Source organism: Parasteatoda tepidariorum, chromosome 5, assembly GCF_043381705.1.
Source record: "Parasteatoda tepidariorum isolate YZ-2023 chromosome 5, CAS_Ptep_4.0, whole genome shotgun sequence".
Classification (NCBI taxonomy): Eukaryota; Metazoa; Arthropoda; class Arachnida; order Araneae; family Theridiidae; genus Parasteatoda; species Parasteatoda tepidariorum.
This window is the reverse complement of record NC_092208.1, coordinates 46,533,519-46,555,133: the sequence shown is the minus strand read 5'-3', so window position 1 is coordinate 46,555,133 and position 21,615 is coordinate 46,533,519. Positions and strand designations below refer to the sequence as shown.

The window sequence follows — 21,615 nt, the reverse complement described above, 5'->3', positions numbered from 1 at the left end:
ATATCGGGGTTTGTTACCCTGTTATGATATATATATATATATATATATATATATTTCGGTTATCACGATTGGTAAAGGGAAAAACTTGAAATGTTAACTCTAACATTCTTTATTCTAAATTTAGAACTAAAATGCATGATATGAATAATAAAAGTGAGTGAGAACACGTTTCGTTTTAAGTAATTAACTAAACAAGAGAATTTAGTAACATAAAAAGATTTGTTAAAGATTTTTATGAATATGAACAATGACAGACGACGCACTAAATAAGTAATTTCCCTAAGAAAAGTAAACTCACGTGTAAATGGCAGCCTAAAAGCAAATGTATATTTTCAAGCTCAAATGAGTTGTTTGAAATTTGTAGCTGCTTGAATCGAAAATATTTCTTTTATCTTTTATGTCAGATGAACATATATTTTCCCAATTAGTTAATTTTAATTTTAGAAAACTAAAACTAAGATTGTTATCGTGATTTTTATAAAGAGTAAATGCTTTAGAAAAAAAATTGATAAATAGCTTACAATATATATAATTAAAGCTAATAATGTGTTATCAATATATCGGAAATCGCATTTATTAATTAAAATAATTAGAATTACTAATTTCATAATAGTAAATATATAAAAACAACCAAATTTTATAAGCAAATGATACAGTTAGCGATACTTTTAGCAATTATTCATTGAGTATATAAAGCTTAATGAAAAAATAGCTTTATATACTCATCTTCATTTATTGCGCAATAACCAGACATTGATGAAATTGATTAAATACTTTAATAACAACATTTAAAATTTTTATTATATAATAGCAATAAAATATTTCTTGTTCATGAGTAATTTTTGTCTATATATTATTTTAGTATTTTTTTTTATACTCATGATGTCACACTAGTAATCAGATTTTTATTTTATGGTATTGACTTCATAAATCTTTATATAAATATAAAAGAAATCGTATTAGATTATAAAATTATAAAACAATATAAAATTATTACAAATTATAAGATTATGAAAAATTCTTAGTTTTTTATTTTCTCTCAACACAATTTTAACTGTAACTTTATTTGATTTCCGGTTGCTATCTGTACATGACTGAAATTTTCATTGAGAATTTTTATTACTTATTGCTTTATATGATATGGTTTTGTTTTCTTTTCCATTATATGGTTTTAGATGTTATTGCCTAATATTGCATGTTAGTTTAATGTTAGTTTAGCTTTTGCGAAAACATATAATATTAAGGAAATACCACTTTTCTAAATTTGAAAGCAACTAATGACGTCTTTCTTTTTTCTTTTCTCCCTCTGAGTCCGAACTTTTCCACTTTTTATTTATTTATTAATTTGTTTTCATTTCCCGTTTTACTTCATTTTATTTATTTTTTATTTTATTTTGTTATTTTTAATTTCATTTTATTTATTTTTAAATTTATTTTATTTTATTTATTTTATTTTAATTATGTTATTTTAATTATTTTATTTTAATTATTTCATATTTTATTTTAATTACATTTTATCTCATTTTATTTATTTTTATTTTATTTTACTTTTTTTTTTGGCATTTGAATTTGACTTATTCTTGATTTAAATTTTGTGAATCTTTGTGTTACTAATATTTCCATTTTCATTTTCGGCTTGCCTTTGTTTGAAATTTATTTTTCAGTGCTTTAAAATAGATAAGGATTACTTTAACATAAATCTAATCGAAATAGAAGAATAAATTAAGCCACAGATAAATCAGATATAAATAAGTAATACAGAGAAAAATGTCGTTATAAAGTTTACTACATTTATGTAGATAATAGAAGATGATATGTTGTTTTCTTTCTTACTCTAAAAACCTCATCATATGATTATTCTGTCCCATCAGGATGCGCCAACAACAATGTTAAACAGTTTTAGTTTTTTTTAATTTAAAATCCACGGAAATAAACAGATATGTAATCAGCACATTACTATTTAACTTATCCTGACAATTAATAGTTTAAAAATGATAACAGTGTAAAAAGACATTTTTATTAATGTTTAAATTGCATTTATTTATTTCGAATTTCGAATTTTATCAATTATCGCAGATGCACAACTTAGTACTAAGCGATTCGTAGAGTTTAAATTCTGAAACGTGTCACAGCAAAGAGTAACTTCTGATTTGATATGACATGCGTTTTACCATTTCAAATGATGAAATTATGATATAAATTGTTAATATGATTAAATCATTTTGCGTTTTGCAAGAGTAGTATTGTTATGTGTTTTACAAGCGTTTTACCAGAATAAATAATAATTTATGATATAAATTATAAATTATTTAAGTTATTTATTATTAGTTATTATTAGTTATTTAAGTAAATTAACAAATTTTCAAACTGGAAAATCATTTCGGAAGAAAAGAAATTTATCTCGAACACATACACAGAGAAAGAAATCCCGGTAAAACTGCCTTACTGTATGATAATGAAATTTCTTGTAAAAAAATAAATAAATAAATAAAACATCATTCTTATAGAAATTGAAACAAAGAACTGAACAAGTTGGTAATTTTTCAATTCACATGGTAATGGTTTTCTAGAAGTTCCGGTTTTCAAAATTGTTGTTATTATTATTATTAGAATAATTATAATTGTACGAAATAATAATAATTTTACGAAATAATTATAATTATATGAAATAATTATAATTATAAGAAATAATTATAATTATAAGAAATAATTATAATTATTTCTTATTAAAGCACATATAGTAAAAGCTATAAAACTGAAAATAATTAAATGCTTTTCATGCCATGCTCTAAGATATCATGATAAAATTACGAAATTTTACCATTGCTTAATTTTATGACAAATTATGAAACCATATTTTATCGTTAATTTTACCAAATTCATTACCAAAGTGCTTCAGTAAATATTACTCTGCTTTTCGGTTTTCCCATAGAAACGTGGTAAATTTTACAATATTCTTGTAGTTTCGACCGTACTTTTTTTCGGTGTTTGGTCGATAATAAATTGCAAAAATATTTTTTCCTGGGAATTTTCATACCACTTTTTAATTTTTTCCCTCTTTTTCGGAATATGGCAAGACTGTAATACCGATGCCGAAATTTTACTGTTTAGAATTGAGCATTATTTTTGTTCCACATTTATACTTTAGTATCGAGATATCAAATTTAAGATGACTTTTGGGGTTCAACTTATAAGCACCGTATTAAAGTTTCAGCTGATTTGAATAACATTTGGGTTCCTTATGACTCAAACTTTCATGCATTAACAATAGCAAACAATTTATATATCTGCATATTAAGGATACTGTACTGCAATAAAATTATAATACTTATCCCTAATCTGAGAAAAATTCTTGTAAAATTACTGTAATGAATGGAAATGACATTTCTGATTTTTTAAAAAAAACTATAATTCTGAGTCATTAAACCAAAATATATGGTATTTAAACTATTCCTTTCGCAATTCATCATTTCGTTTGGCAACAGTTTACCGAAATTCTGATAGTTTTTACTTTAATATGCGTGTCTAGTAGTTAACCGTTTTCCTGTAGTTTTGACCATACTTTATTTTCGGTGTATAATAATATTTATGATTTTCAAAAATTATATAATCACCTTAGTAAAATCTCCTGTAATAAACGCTTCAAAAATTCCCAAACATAAGAATAATGGCATAAGAAGAAGTAGATTTTCGTTCCTATGGAATCTGAAGGTCGTCAAAGCTATATTCAATGAAAACTTCACTTCACCATTTTTGTTGTTTAAATTGTCTAGGAATAGCAATATAATCCATGCTGAAAGAAAACTAATAACCACATACACAGTAGTCAAAATATATCTGGTTTCTTTACTCGGCATTTCTAGATTATGCAAAATGCAGGCTGATTCCATGCTGCAAAAACCTGAACCACACACACAACTTGAGTTGAAGTTGTATTCTCTTTGCATAGAGTTTCTTTGAAAAATGAAATGTGATACAACATTACACAAAATATGACTTGCTTGATACACGCAACCGAAAAATCCAAAAAAACGTGATGTTGTAGTCTCTAGTATTTTTATTGCTTTATCTGAAGTCTGGAAGTTGAGGACAGATAGATCTTTTTGCTCATTTTTAGCAACAGTTTCTGATTTTGTTCCTTCTTCAAGAACTGAACTCAAACGGGATACTCCGGAATCAGAAATCCGTCCATGTCCAGCCTTATTTGATACATCATTGCTTTTATTATCTGCGGTAATCAAGGTTTCTGTAGTAATTGAGGTTTGTTTTGTTCCATTTCTTAAAGAATCACAGGTTTCTTCCAGAATTGTTTGGATTTTACCTTTCCATGCCTCCTTCTTTTCGTGTTTATTTAAGCCTTCTTCAATTAACTTACTCTTGTCGTTGCTTGAAGTTCTCTTGTTCAATGGTGATCCATGCGCAAATTCAATTAATGCAATTTCTTTATCTGTATTTAGTGCACCAGCTGGAGACGCGCCATTTTCTCCAAACAAGCTTTGCATGGTAGAACTAATACTATCCTTATGCTTCCGAACACTATCATAAAATTGTGGACTATCACTCAAATTATTTTTCAAAGTGTTTATTTCTTCAGTAGAATTTTCTAGATTAAGATTATGAGGATCGTTTCCTGAGCACAAATTTGCGTACAGAGAAGATAAATCATTCACATACGTGCAGAGGGAATTAAAAACAAGAGAGGTTGCAAAACCAACAATTATAGAAGCTGGCATCATCACACCAAACACAGGGTAATAGTTTGAAGCCAAATAAGGGACGTACGCAAACATGGAAAACACCAATACATGTTTACTACCGAATTTCTTAATCAAGTATTTTGGTAGAAACAAGCATGTAATACAACCGCATACGTACTGCATGGCAAAGCATATAAGACCTACTTCTTTATTCATTGTACTTTGTAGTGTGGCTAATCCGCCAAAGGCGGTGAACGATAACAGAAAAGTAAAGCTTACCAACACTAAGTTTTTTATAATTCTTGCTTTTGTGAATTCATTAGAATTATCAGTCTTTGCATTTTCATCAGTGTCTTTACTGGTTGCTGCTTGTTGTGATTGCTCCATATTGAAATTCCGCGTTTTGCTAACACAATGTCATGTTTTCTATAAAGGAAAAGAAAGTAATGATAGTTATTAGACATAATTTGATTATAAATAAAGTTCAAGCACTTTAATTATTTGGATTTAAAAATATCTAATATTTTATTTAATGTAAATATGAAGTAATAGGAATTCATTTTACGTGAAAAAAATCATAAATGAATAAGTTATAAAGTTTAATAATTTTACAGTTGTACGAGAGATGTGGTCCTCTTTCTTCAAGTCCCTTCTGTGTAAAAAAATTCCAGAAAAAATTACTGTAAAAATTTTCGAAACTCAGGGTGAGTAAGATCCGTTTTACCATATGATCCGTTTTTACCGGAGAACATGCTACGAAAGAAAAAAATCTGATATACCAAAATTTTGACACAAATAATTACCGTAAAATATCTAAATGACTCTAATTAAATAATTAATACAGTAAAATTTACGGTGTAAAATGTTACGGTAAAAATTTATTTTGAGGATGATGTACGCCACAACCATAGTACTTTAAACCGCAATTTGATCCTGTATTTCTTTCGGTGTCTCTTGACGGAAAATATGTCGCAGCGGATTGGAGAAAACTGAAACAGTATGTTTTTACTTTTCCGTAGTCCAATGACTGTAAAAAAAGCTAAAGTGAAATTAAACCTTAATTGTCTCTGACGCAAAACACGTAAAAAAAAAAACAAAATTTGAGGCAATTAACTTTTGACGGACATCCTTCGAATTTAAGATGCGAACTAACTACATTTCAAGAAAAGTTTTTAAAAAAACAATAAACAAGTAAACAATAGCAAGCTAAATGTTCGACCTATTACGCCATTAAACTTTTATCGTTCTTAGTAGCCGTAGTTCCCATCGTCACAGAAACAACATAAAAATTCTCTCCAACTATCGATAGTCTAATTTGCTTAATGATGGTTGATCAATTCAAATTTTTTTACCAATTTAATTTTTTTATTTTTTTTATCTCAATTTCTACTTCCCTCATTTATAGTTTAGTTTTATATTCGAAAAATGTTACTTTATAAATGTTATTTTAATGAATTTTTAATAATGGAATATTAGAAACTGCTATTTCTTGGAGGAGGACGTATGTTCTGAGGATCAAAGGCAAAAACAAACATCTAGGGACATTTTTTAAGCTGATAAACATTAATAAAAAATAAAAAAAACTTTTCGAAAACTTGAAATTAAAAAAGACGATTAAACAATATATTTTTAAAAGTATATTGTAATATAATAATACTTACTTTTAAGTATCGTGAAATTAGTTTTAGTTGAAATTAGTTTTCGACTATTCTCGTCAGAATATACACACTTGAGCATTTAGTTGATTGTATGAAAATGCAATAATATCTCAGGAATAAAGTATACTTGATATATCGATCTGCATAATTAAATCTAGAAAATAAATTTTTTGTGTTACACCTTAAAGCAGTCAATTTGTTCAATGAAAAATTGCTTAACTGTTGCTCGAAAATAAATTTTTGCTCATAATCATTTATAAGCGAAAATCTGCCAGCATAGATAAAGAGTGAATTGCTTCATCATCTTTTGAATTGGATTTCTGTGTTCTAAAATCATATAAAAATTTTAAAGGATGATTTTATTCATCTCATTGGCAGCGAAATTGATTCAGTTATAGCAATAAAAATTGATGAATCATAAAATGTAAGTTGAACAGAAGGTGGGCAAAGTAATAAAAACACTTTCATAACATTAAAATTTATTTTCACCTTTCTCAAGAAATATATAAAGATTTCATAATAATACATTCTCACTGCCCTAACTCAAAAACAATTTTATGAATTATTTCATATTTTTTGAGAATTGATTGAAGAACATTCAGATATTAAAATATTATTTTTCCATTTGAATCTTTATGACTCGAATTTTCAAACGTACAAATTTAATTTACTCTCAGGTTGAATTTTATTATTGAATTATCAGGTTGAATTTTATTATTATTGAATCACTCGTATGACGTGCTATGATTGATGTCAGACAGCCTTTCTTTCCAACTTCCTTTCGCAGTTTGTATTCATTTTAAAGGAATTGTTTTTCCAATTAAATCTTTATAACTCGAATTTTTAAACTTGCATATTTGATTTAAAACTTAATTTTCTTCCAGGTTGAATTTCATTATTTAACCGTATTTATTACGCGTAAAACATAAAAGAGTCAATTTAACTTCTTCCGATTTGATTTTTTATTCTTTTGGCTACAGCTGGTACAACAAGTGAACCTTTTTCAGGATATTTAATTTCTATTCAGTATTTGACAACCTAATAATTCATTATTCGATTTATGGGATAGTGAAAAATCATTTCTTCATTTTATCTATTAAATAATTATCTCTCTCTGTATATAAGTATGCGTGTGTATATGTGCGTGCGTGTGTGAGTGTGGTCGTGTATGTTTCGTAACTTTTTCTTAACAAAGTTTTTTTTTTCTTAACAAATGTTTTAATAACCACAAGTTTATTCATATTCCCTCTCCGGGGTTTCGAAGCGTTATAGAAAAAAAAAAGAAGACGCATATGGCAAAAAAGAACATATGAAATTATTCCGAAAGTATTAAGTTTTAATTTAAGCAGTTGCCGGCAGATGGCAGTAACATGTACCACAGAAGCCAGTTGTGAAGAAAAACTGTAGTAAAGAACTGGACTATAGCATTTATGTATTCCGTGTGACCAATGGTTCTCATATAGAACACCTGTAATGTATGTAAGTAAAGCCTGAATAGTTTCGGAATAATTTCATATGTTTGTTTTTTTCATATTCGTCTTCTTCTTTTTACTATAATGCTTCGAAACCCCGGAGGGAGTTATGAATAACACTGTCTTTAACTATTCAACACATTTTCAATTATTATATTAGTAATAATTACGCTACATCCTTTAAATAAAAGCATAGGTTAAAACTGAGACTACTGATTTTATCAAACATTTATAAATAAACTTTTTTAAAAAAAAAAGTTCTTTATTTTCGTTACGTAATTTTTTTTAACTTTTTTCATAATTAAAAAAAATATTTAAGAACTATTTTATTAAATTTCCTCTAACAGTTTATACACGTTTAATATTTTAAAAAGAAACTTACGTGAATAAAATTTGTCATATGTAACTTTAAATAAAATTTTTGCTAGAAAGTATTTTTCTTATTCGTTAAAACCCAATAAATTCAAATTTTAATAAGTCTGGCTAACGTTCTTCTTTCATCGGGTAATGGGAAGACATATCTCCTTGTGACGCAAATACGCATTGTTTGACAGATAAAGTTCAATCTGAAAGTAAATATCTTTCTCCTTGTTTGTTACTTGATGTAGGAGCGACTTTAATTTTTGGGAGTTCAAAATTACTAGGATACGGAGAATGAGACGTAACATTAGGGGCAGAAAAAACTTTGATTAATCTTCTGTTCAACATTGGTTAAGATAAAGTGTCTCACCGAGTAATGAAAAGCTTAAGAGATTTTACTAAGATTCATTGCTCTGGACTGGAAATTTCTATTTTCATTCAGTAGCCGGTAAACTATAAATCTTAGTAGCCATTTTTTCCTAAAGCCTAGTTAGTCGATGACAGGTGTCGATAGGTCCTTTTCATAAAAACCTCACCCGTCTTATCTAACCTCACCCGTGTTTGCTTACAACAGAGTACTTTCGAGTTTGATAACAAATTTTACCGTATGACCAATGGTCTTACCATGGAGGAAAGGATTTCCTCCTTTGAGCCCTATACTTAGTGACATCTATATGCATTATTTTGAAAGTAAACTATTCAAAATCTTAACTTTCCCCTTTTATAAAAGAAATGCTAATGACAGTTTTGCTTTATTAGATGAAAATAATTGTAATTTAGACAAAGTTCTTAATGTTATGAACAGCATTGATTCTTGCATTCAATTCACCTTTGAATTGGAGACTGATCAAAAACTTCCTTTCTTAGATGTTCTTGTGACTCGGAATGATAATTCATTCCATACTACTGTTTTTCGTAAACCTTTTGCTGTTTCTCTCCCCCCTCATTACAAATCTGCCCACCCTCCCAACCAAAAACTTGCCTCTGTTCGATCTTTTGTCTACCGTGCTGTTAATATTTGTTCCAATATTGATCTTCTTGATACAGAATTAAATTACATCAAACCCATTGCTCATGACAGAGGTTATTCCTCTAACATTATTGATAATATTTATAAAAACGTAACTAAACAATCGCCTACCGATAAACCTTTCAAAGAATTTTCTAACAATTTGGTCATTTTACCCTATTTTCCTAAAATAAGTCGGCAAGTTGCTAATATCCTAAAGAGGTTTGATTTTAATATTATTTTCAGTCCCATTAATAAGATAAAATTTTCTAATTTCAAACAGCCCATTGACAGTCAAAATAACTGGGGTATATACCAAATTAATTGCCAATGCGGCCTTTCATATATTGGCCAAACTAAGCGTGCCTTAAAGTGCCGTGTCAAGGAACATGAAGCTTATGTCAAAAAACAAGAATTTAAACGCTCATCTATTGCCCAACATTGTTGGGACTCTAATCATAATTTTAATTTTTCNTGGAAAAAGGAATATCTTCTTCTGTTAAAAGGTGCAAATTTCAACAAACATGTAAATGTAAACATTGAATTTAATGTAAATGATATAGTTTTAATAGGTGACGAGAAAATACCAAGACAACTTTGGAAGTTAGGAAGAATTCTTGAATGCCACAAGGGTCGAGATGGCAAGGTAAGATCAGTCTCTGTGAAAACGTCTTCAGGGGTCATAAGACGCCCAGTACAGTTATTGTATAATTTAGAAATTGCATCAAATGAGTGAGTAACAAATTACAAGTTGATTATGAATAAGTGACTGTTTTTATTCTAATTCGAATTTATGTTTTTTTTTGCTGATATTGTTTTCATAAATTTTTGTATGATTCATTATTTATGTCGTGAATTGTTAATTTGGTAGTTTAATGTAGAATTAGTATTAGTATAATTTTAAATTCTATTTGTAAATTGTTTTTGAACTCTCTTTCGGGGCGGGAGGATGTGGCAACTCAAGCCACGAATAAGGTTAAATCCCCACAAAAGGGATTTCTACTAGGCGTCTTCCCTAACCGAGGGAGAATTCAATCAGAATGAATCTTGAACTGGCGAGATAAACATCTCGTGGAATCGGAAAAATCCGATTTGAATATATAATGCATAATCAGGAAAATTTTATGTTTATTTGTGTTTATGTTTAGTGTTCCTATTGTTCTGTTTAATGTTTAATAAATATATAAAAAAGGAAAATTTGGAAAATCATTACAATTATGGACAGGCTATTACTATTGAATAACCCAACCTAAAGGCAAAGATAAACAAATATTACACTAAAGTCATTCAAAATTGTTCTTCAATATTTTATTTAGATTTTTACGAGTCTTATCATATTTTCAAAAATTCCAAACTCTTGATCAATGACCTATCCAGTGTTTCTTATATTTCTCCTGTTTGGGAATCTATGATTAAACCTAACTAACCCCCCCTTTTTTTTTGTTCCTTGCTTCCTATTCGTCGTCATCCATTCACCCTTCCCTCCTATTAGCTGTTGCTCTAAACCCTCTTGTGACGTCATCTTTCTATATATATTTACCCTGTTCTCTTATTTCTTTCTGTGATTTTTCGATTTTTTGGGTGATCGATTGATGCCTTTGTCGAGTAAAGACGTGCTTTATCTCTGAGCGAATAATGCCGTATAACAGAACAGCACGCGGCGGCAAGGTGTTACCGCCTAGCCGCCCAATCACACCTATGCAGGAGGAATCGGATGGAGAGTACGTGGATGTTATCGTCTACGATACATATGAAGAAGCCATCAAGGCCAGTAAAGTCCAACCAAAATTCATCATGCATCCAGATTCATCTAAACGCCCAGCAGTTTTCTACCTTAATTTCAGCGATGATGATCTAAATGAAATGAAAGAACTAATTCAGACTTTTCTCAATTCCTGCGAATATGGACCGATTTACGATCACTTTCAAAAAATGCTAGACGGTGTCTTAACAGTTCGTAAGATCAGGAGAAATGAGAAACGACTCAAGGAAAGGAAATAGCAAACAGAAAAGGAGGAACCAATGCCAAGCCATGAAACTACTAGTGTTCCCGAGCCAACCACTACAACGCCCGAAAGTATAACACCAACAGCCGAAATCACCCCTCCCCCCGCGGTGGAAAATGTGGAGCTCAGTGTAGAGGCCACGGCCTCAGACTCTGAAAATATAGAACAACCTCCAGGGAAGAAGAGGAGAAAGAGGAAGAAGAAGCAAAGCAAAATCAGCAAGGCCTCAGCCTCGGATCCTACGACTACCCAGGCAGTTACAAACAAAGCCCCCATGGAAACTACGGAAGAGAAGTCCAGTCAACAGAAAGAGACTCCTACTACTGATGTGACAGAGCATTCCAAGTACTTGAAAGTTCTCATACGTGGCCTTCCTAAGGACTTTGACCCAGCAGAAATTTCCCTTGAATTGGGGAAAATAAACTTAGAAATCTACAAAGTTATTCAGTTCCAGAAGAGGGTGGGTGGAGCCATTAGGCTCCTCCCACTTTTTCTAGTTATACTGCCCAAGCTAGCCAATCACGAGAAAGTATACCGGACGGAAGAAATCAAGCATCACCCGGTTAGCATTGAGCGCTTCTACGGCGGCCGCTACAATGTTTCCAATGCCAGGGATATGGACATTCTCAGCGAACGTGTACAGAAAAACCACGATGCATGAAATGTGCCGGAGGGCATCTTTCATTTCAGTGCACGAAAAGCCGAGACACACCAGCCACCTGCTGCAATTGTGGAAAAAGCCATACATCCAACTTTACTGGGTGCGAGGCCCGCCCCAGTAAAAAGAATATCCAGACTAAAGCCAAGACTCCTGCAACCACAGCCCATCGACTTGTATCACTAGTGAAGGAGCTACAAGATCTCATGAAAGACCAGGAAGTGTTGTCCCTGCTGCAAACGCTACTCAAGGGGGTCTCCCCTTCCAATTGAAGACTCATCCCTTCTAATGATGTTGAATCCCATCAAAGACTCTAATTTGAACTTTACAGTTTACCTTTTAAGGTTAACTTAGGACTTTTTAGCTTATGACCACACAGTTTCGACGAATCGGTGAGTGGCGCTTCGCGCCAATATACCGAGATGTTTCTGATTCATAGCTCATAGCTCATTTCTTTCTGTTGCACTGATGAAGGTTGCCCTTTGAGCATCCGAAACAGCTGTCTGCAATTTATATATTTTTTGTGCTCTTGAACGTTGTTTTACCTTACTTCGCAGGTCCTTTTCATATCATAGCCACTTTTTGCAAACTTTTATTTGCTTATATATTTTCGAAAAAATTCATATTAAAGATGATTGACGACTAAAGTTAATTAACAATAAAATAGTATTAATATGTGGCAAAATTTAGTAAACATTCTGCCATTAAATAATTTGATTTAAGAACATTTAGGAAGACAAAATTTATTTATTATAATACATTAATTTCGGTAGGCAAAATACATTAAAACTTTAAAAAATTTGAATTGTTAAGGAACTAGTATTCCAGAGTTCTTCTGTATTCAAAAACTTTTATCATCAAACGATTTTTGAAAAAAATAAAAAATGATTTGGAAAAGTAGTTGTTTGTGTGTTTAATTTAAGTCGCCGCTTTTTCTTCTTCTTTTTTTGACTCGTTGAATGTTTATATTGAAGTCTATATTGTATACAAATTATGTTCATAGTTATTGGCTTATTAAAAAAATAACTCTAATAGCTAGGATCTTTTTCAAACATCGTTAACAACAGTTTAAATATTTTAAAATATACACATTTAACAGATGTTACGCTAATAAATGCTATTGAGACTTTAATTGGTTATTAAGTGCACTTCCATCAGATATTTTCCCTTCAAAGCAAATTTTTGCATAAAATCAACCGAAAATCCATCATATATTTCTTTTAGAAATTTTTCTTAAAATTTATCTTAGTAAAAAAAAATAATACAAATGTCTGTTTTTTCATATAGGAGCACAAGGAATTTTCTAAAATAGTTTCTTATATTGCAACTTATACAATTTTTGTATTGTTTTGCGTGAGTATTAGAATACTAGGTGCGGGAGAATAAATACAAATTTTACTCTGTATCCTGTTACATTATCCGGCAAAATTTAAGATCCGATTCGTTTCTTTTTCATTGTCTTGTGATTACGAATAAAGGTTTAAAATGTTAAGACTTTTTTTAATCATTATCTTTTAATTAAGTATATAATTTAAAATATGAATATAATAATTGAACTTGTGTAAGATCACACCAGGGCAGTTGTTGCAAATTTTATCAAATTGACTCTAAGCCGTTTCATATCGTAAAAAGTAATTCTTGTTAATTAAAAGTTAATTAATAAAAAGTTAGTTTTTGTTACAAAAAAGAGATTGAAATTACTGTTTTGGAACATACGTTTAAAAAACCTGTGGAAGTATTTATTTACAAAATTAACTAAACATAAAACTAATCTAGATTAATTATATTTTTAAAACATGAAAAAAAATCTATTTCATCGAAAAATCTTGAAAGAATCGAAACGTCATTTGGTATCCATTGTTGGCGAAAAATCATGTTGTTTGGCCCCATTTTTTAGATTTGTCAACAAAAAAAAAATTGGTCATCGAGATTTCACACAATACCTATTATTTTATCTGTAAAGCAAATATACTGAGTCATAATGTTTTAAAATAACAAATAAAATTTTTCAAATTTTATAATAATAATTAATTTAAATTCCTATGTTTATTACTACAGAAATTGTTTTAAAATTCTTATTGTGAAAAATAAAAATAACTTATTTACTATTCAATAATTGCAAAATGATTTAAAAAGTTAGATACTGATTTAAATATATTTATGATTAAATGTTGCACCTAAAGTAATATTTTACGATAATTTCATTATGACAAAAACACTATTTAGTTTTAAGCATTTGAAATAGTAATCAAAATCTGAAACTTAATAATAGCAGAAAATAATACTAAGAAAATATGATAAAAAACCTTTTTGAATTTTTGAAATTTTATGTCAAAATCAAAGTAATCTGTATCATTTTTGTAAATGTAGGCGTCATAATGTAATAAATTGCAAACTTATTTAATTAAGAATCTTTCAAGATGTCTGCATTATCTGTTACAAATATATAGTTGATCCAGTTGTTCTCTAGATGGTATTAAGAACGAAAGTTGCTATACTTAGTGCTGTCATGTAGGAGTCATATTTGTTCGAGTTGTTTATTCCTTTAGTCTGCAACCTAACCAAAAAGGTTTATGTGGAGGTAAAGAAAAAATAACACGACAATTTGTAAATCTGAGCGGACAACCAAAGTAAAACGTTAAATCAAAAAGTTAAACTAAATCATTCAAGGACCATTGTTTTCTGAATCTATTCATTCCCAAAATTTTATTTATGAAAAACAATATCTAAAATAAATTCCTTTGGGAACTTATCTTGATCGCTGAACTGTTACGCAAGACTCGAACTTTTTTTAGACAAAAGTATAACCTATTATGGAGTGATTCAAAAGTAAAGTAAAAACAAAAAAAATAAAATAGGGAGGAAAGTGAAAAACAAAACTTGCAGTTATTATTATTCAAGTAATCAACAGTTTATTTTCGATAAAATGAATTTCCATTTTTTTATAATGCTAAACAATGAAAAAAACTTACTTTTAGCTCATTGTTAAAATGAACATCCACTTGCTTAATTAATAGAGAAACAATATCCATAATAAAAAATGGCATCATTTTAATCTGAAATTTGCAAGTTGAAAAAATTTACAACAAGAGCATGAAGAAATAGTCTGGAAAAAGTTTGGGTTGAAAATTGATTAAAATAATCTTCAAAAAATCTATTTTCGTTTTTCTGAGTGGAATACTTAATTCAATTTTACATCAAATTAACTTTAAAGTTTCACATTTTGTCAATAACTTATGTAGTTTCGATTTCGCAAAGGATATTTGTTTGTCTTTTTTATTAGAAAACTATAAATGAAGCAAAGAAAACCGTACGTCTGCAATCTAATCTCATTAACTTTTAAAATTTAAATTTAGTATATAACGAGCAAACTATAAAAAACATTCTCTTGTAAACATCACTAACGCTTTGTCTGAACGCAAAGTCTAGTTTAATCTCTTAATAACACCTATCGTCAAGAACCAGACGATTTTAAACCGCCAGCATTTCGATATCTCAGCGCCTTATTCAAGCATGCAATGACCATGACAACAATATTTGCTTTGGTCACTTTGAAGTATGAACAATGATTTTTTTTTAAGAAAAGTAATTAAATTCTTCTTATCATATTTTATCCATAAGTAAATTTCATTCATTTAATCCGAGTTTTCACTGCATTTTCTTAATATGATATATTCAAAATATCCTTAAAAAAAACTAATTTCAATTAGAAAGCTTAAAAGGGAACTTTTTAAGGACATACATACATACAAAAAAAAACACTAGTTTTTACTAGCGAATAAGGAGTATAATTTTTTTACCTCTAATAGATCGAATATAGCTTATGCTTGAGAGTTACATAACAAACTATAACTTTTGCTTACTCATGTAAACGTCATTTAAATCGTTAAAACAAAAAGGAAATAAGAGACTTTCTGACGAAAATCAGAAATTTACCTTAGCCTTAGCAAACAATAATTTTGTTTCAATTTTACACGAGCAGACATTTTTACGTAAACGTATTTTATAACTCTCGTAAGCGCTTATGGCTAACAACTTTTAAGATAATATGTAGATTTCTTTTCGTAAATGTTACAATGTACTTAAATGTAAATCTGGAAATCCGTGACTTTACTTAGAAAAAAATTTCTCAGACTAAATTTAAACGTAATTATAATATTTTCAAGTACTAAATTGTTATATTTATAATACGTAAAGCCAATAAAGCAAATTTAAATCGAATGTAATAATATAAAAATATTTAAAAGGGTTACTTAAGAATCTTGGGTGTTTAGTTGTTGATATGAGAACGGAAATAAAAGGTAATTTAGAATAATGAAAAGATTTCTCTCTTACGTAAACTATTGTTTTAGATCACAAAATAAAAACAAAAACAAATATTTTTTTTTTGTTCCTTTGATTATTAGCGACTCTTCAACCTTATGACACTGTAACGCTCAGTAGCGAACTGTACTCAGATATAAAAAAAAATAATGTAGTAAAATTGGTATAATAATGACATATCTAGTTTTTAAAAAAACTAATTCAGGATAATAAAACAAAAATATACGATATTTAAACTCTTCAGTTTTTCCATTTATATTTTAGCGATATTCTGGGAATTCTGGTATTTAAAATTATAGTTCTTATATCGACGGATTTTGTAAAAAATACGAAACTGAAAAGTAAATTTAACCGAATAAAAGATTTTCAAGCCATGCTCTAATGTGTTAAAATTTTCAGATTTTACAACATTTATCGAATTATAAAAGTGCAGTTTAAATATTAACTTTACCAGACAATCATCTTTTTTAATTTGATATTTTTATCATTTGTTTTAGTTTTAGAATATACTTCAAACTGTCTTCTATATTAAATAAATCAATTCATATATATTCGGCAAAAATAAATCAATTTCTGCCTTTTTAATGAGATTTGAGATCACGAACACCAAAAAAAAATATTTTCCGTGAGAGTGCAAAAATTTCAACACCGTGTGCTTTCTTTGTATAAGAAAAAATTAACTGGTGCATGGAGTGAAATATTCAAATGTTTGTTGCTGTTGCTGTTACATATGGCACTTGCAAATATCAGCAAGCCTGCTCGAAATCAAGCGAATTTTAAAGGCAGAGAGTGCGCTTCTTGTTTATCAGTGGAACCATTTATGGCAAGAACACGATTTTGTCACACATACACGTCACAATTCGTTTTACAGGGAGGACTCATTCATCTATCCGCAGACCATAATTTTGACCTGAAGAGAACAATCAATCTCTAATTCAGTACTCCCATAAGTAATGATTTGTTTTGGAAACTTGGAGGACTTTGTGACCCTAACAGATTTAATGTGCACCAGTCACCATTTAATACACGTTGATTTTTTGACCGGCTAAATTCAAACTCCAGCTTTCACGAGCACTCTCTATCATTCTAACAGCAACGCTATGCCAGGTCAATTGTTTGTAAATATACTTATTTATTTCAAGGGTAAATAAAGGCTGCTATTGTTTAAAAAATCATAGAAATTGCAATGCAAGGGGTACTCATTATAATTTATTCTGACTGCGTTAGGGCACATCTCACAATTTTTTTTAAAGAAATTGACCAGTTTTATATATTTTAAGAATTTATCATAAAATAAGAAGCAATAAAAATATAATTTTGAATCCAATGTTTATACTAGAAATCCCAATTTGAAATTCTAACATTAAACTAACATCAGCTTATCAGATTTCCTATTCTGCATTATTAATGTCTTTAATTTAAAATTGGCACATTTCGAGAGGATAGAAATTATCTCAAATAAATTCAATGAAGATAAATTTAGGAAATGCACCAATAAATCTCAATTCACGTAATAAACTATTTTAAGAAAGTCCTTCGTGAAAAATAAGAGAATTTAGCGTTTACGGTATTGTTTTATTCAAATTAGGTACAATTAATCAAATTATGTATTAAAATTATGCATCGTTTTATTCAAATTGTTTTATTCAAATTATGTTATTCAAATTATGTGCTTTTTCTAAGGCCGTGTAAAGTATACTTACCACCGATTTTAATTGTCCATGATAAACTGTTTTACCACTTTTAATTTAGGTTTCCATTTGTTAATAACGACAGCTCTGATCAAGTACGTTTGATAAAAATTGGTGACCATACGCCAGTCTTAGAACACGCATAAAATGATATAATATGTATAATCATTATATATATATATATATATATATATATTTTTATATATATACTAGCTAACCCGGCAAACGTTGTTTCGCTAGATGAATTATTTCTAGAGTATGAAAATATATCTTATTTATTGTAAGTGTGGTATATGAGTGGAAGAGGCATGGGCCACTGTGAACAATGACGGAATGTGAAACAACACACCAAATAATAGTGTTTTTTAAATTTATTGTAACTTTTTTTATAAATTATATATGTTACCAACAAATTATGAAATCCGGCATTGTATGGAATGACTAGGCATTGTATAGAATGCCTAAAATTAGCCGGCAAAGTATGAAATGATTTATATTTCACACATTTCCTAGGCATTCCAAATTATGAAATATATCTCTGAGTCGTTTTAAATATCACTTGGCAAGGCTCGTGACTTTTGACTTGTAACAAAAATTATTTTTTTACTGTGCTACATGGAAATGGAGGAATTTAATGAAATTTACATGGAAAAATTTAATGAAATGTTATTCAAAATGTCATTCAAGCCCGCCATTTTGCAACAAGTAGGTTAATTTCATATTTTTTATATGAAAATTTTGTTTCCCTTAATAAGAAAGGCTTAAATTTTGTTTTGCATAACTTTTTAATTTTTTTTCCACATTTTGAATAAATGTTTTTCAATGACACTCTCAGTAATTTTTTAGAATAATATTTTTATTTTTCAGAAATGCATGTTACTGTGAATGACCGAAGTCGGTAGTTTTTCATTTATTCGGTATTTTAATACTTACTGACGATATATTAGAATAAACATCAGTGTACGGTATACCGGGCAAATGGATACCGGGCAGTGGCACTTGACCTTACAAAAAACATCAGCGTAAGGTATACCGGGCAATGGCACTTAACTGGAACTAGTATGACGGGACCGTTGTTAAATGTCCGAAATATATACTAGGTCTAGTTAAGCGCCATTTTACGGTATATAATCGCCCGGTATACCTTACACTGATGTTTCTTTAAGATCAAGTGCTACTGCCCGGTACACCTTACACTGATGTTTTTTTTAAGGTTAAGTGCCACTGCCCGGTATACATTTGCCCGATATACCCTATACTGATGTTTTTTTAAGGTCAAGTGCTATTACCCGGTATACATTTGCGCGATACTCCAAGCACTGATGTTTCTTCTAATCTATCGTCAGTAAGTATTAAAATATCGAATAAGTGCAATTATATCCTATAATAAATTAAATATCAAATCGGATGTAATAAATATTTCGGACATTCACCAAAGCGACTATGTGATTGTCAAAATTCACCGGAGAAAGTCAACAACCACCGATTTCGCTTATTAACAGTAAAATGCACATCATTTACATGAAAACCTCATCAGGACGTTTAATTCATACTTTGTCTAAATAGCATCCGGCATTGTATAGAATGCCTAGGCAAAGTATGTAATACTTCTCACATTTCATACTTAGCCTAAAAACGTCAGGCATTCTATACAATGCCTAGTCATTCTATACAATGCCGGTGTTTCATACTTTGCCGGTAACATATATACAACGAATTCTGATAATATCAGTCAACAATATTAATCTCTCAGTGCAATNATTATAGTAGTAGGATTAATATCAAATCGGATGTAATAAATATTTCGGACATTCACCAAAGCGACTATGTGATTGTAAAAATTCACCGGAGCAAGTCAACAACCACCGATTTCGCTTATTAACAGTAAAATGCACATCATTTACATAATAGCCTCATCAGGACGTTTAATTCATACTTTGCCTAAATAGCATCCGGCATTGTATAGAATGCCTAGTCATTCTATACAATGCCTAGGCAAAGTATGTAATACTTCTCACATTTCATACTTAGCCTAAAAACGTCAGGCATTCTATACAATGCCTAGTCATTCTATACAATGCCGGTGTTTCATACTTTGCCGGTAACATATATACAACGAATTCTGATAATATCAGTCAACAATATTAATCTCTTAGTGCAATGGAGTGTACAATATTTTTTGTCATTCCATCTTTATCTAACACAAAAAAACTGGATGGTTTGCCCACTCGAGAGCATGCCACGTATAATTGTCTGTGTGAAAAACATGGTGTGCTCAAATCTAAGACACAAACAGACATTATTTGGCCTTGTCAATGCAAATGCCAATCTAATGGGGATCTGATTGCGTTTTAATGGAATTGCACATGTGTGGGTATGACACGGATTCGTGGAAGTAATGTACTTTCACCCCGGAATTTGTCATTTAAAATAATGACTTCGATAACGTTGTTCAATTATTCTTTAACGACTAATCGCGTGCAGTTGCACAGCCATGGTGGGTTCAAATAAAGAAGAAAAATAACCAAATTTGAGTACTAAATTATGCGGTGGTGTGCCTGGTAAATCCAGTGAGTTTAAAAACTCTGTTAGAAAATTTGCAGCTTCAATTGGATTGCAAACTGTATCAACGGATTTATATGTCACCAAGTTACCTGGCAATAACTGTTGTATCTTCAAATTCAATTCGTTGACGTCCACATTTTTTGCTGCTAAAATCGCCCTTTCTGCCAGTGAACATTAGTGTGTGTGTATAGCGGGAAATATTAGGTTAATGAGAGCATCTTGTAAATCAATGATTATGCAGAAATCGTGCGGTAATTTTATGCATCCAGTCTCATCCTTAGTAACTTTTACATCACCGATATCTAACAATTATTTTGAGAATGTTTCAGCAGATGGATCTTGAAGCATTTGGACGCGCATAGTTACTTTCAGTTGAACATTTTCAACATTACTCCACAGTGGAGATGATTTCAAGCAAGCATTGATCTCATCAGCGTATGTTGAATGCGGAATGACGGGAAGTGTTTGTCTGAAATCACCTGAACTGCCGCCAAATAATTTGTCATTGTTTATTATATCTTTCAATGTCCTGTTCAACGCCTCAAACGAATGTTTGTGTGTCATAGTGCATTCATCCCAGATGATAATTTTACAATGTTTCAACACCGTGGCCATAGAGCCATAGCAGCTTCATTGGAGGTGATGTATCGGCCAATTTAGTACAGCGTTACTTCATCGTTGTTATTCACTGGAAATGCAGTCACATTGGTATCTTCAACTCGAAATACAGCCATATCACTGCCTTTATTCACATACTTGCAAATATATTTGATGCTCTTCTTTAAAGGGCGAGCATAAGTATTAGAGTTTAATATGACTTGTTGCAACGTGCGTGAATATTGTTTTTGATTTATCATGTTTCTATGTCTAGTTTGGATTGAAATATGATTAAATAAAGATATATTTAAAATATACGTTAAATCTGTCCAAAAAAGGGGAAAAAATTAGTTATAAACCTATTCTCAGATCTACTGAATATACGTATAAAATTTCATCAAAATCGGTCTAGCCGTTTAGGAGGAGTTTAACCATTAAAACTGTGACCAGAGATTTTTTTTATATATATATAGATATACTTCAGTTTCCTTTAACACCTAAAGAGTGGTAAACATACTTAACATAAAAAAAGGCTGTTAAAATTCAAATTAATTTTATCTTATTCCAACGTACGTAGTG

At 29.9% G+C, this 21,615-nt stretch overlaps 1 pseudogene; it reads right to left on the bottom strand.

Annotated features, from left to right (window-relative positions):
- LOC107438661 (protein unc-93 homolog A-like) overlaps positions 1 to 21,615 on the bottom strand; it is a 75,224-nt pseudogene that overhangs the window by 1,504 nt on the left and 52,105 nt on the right.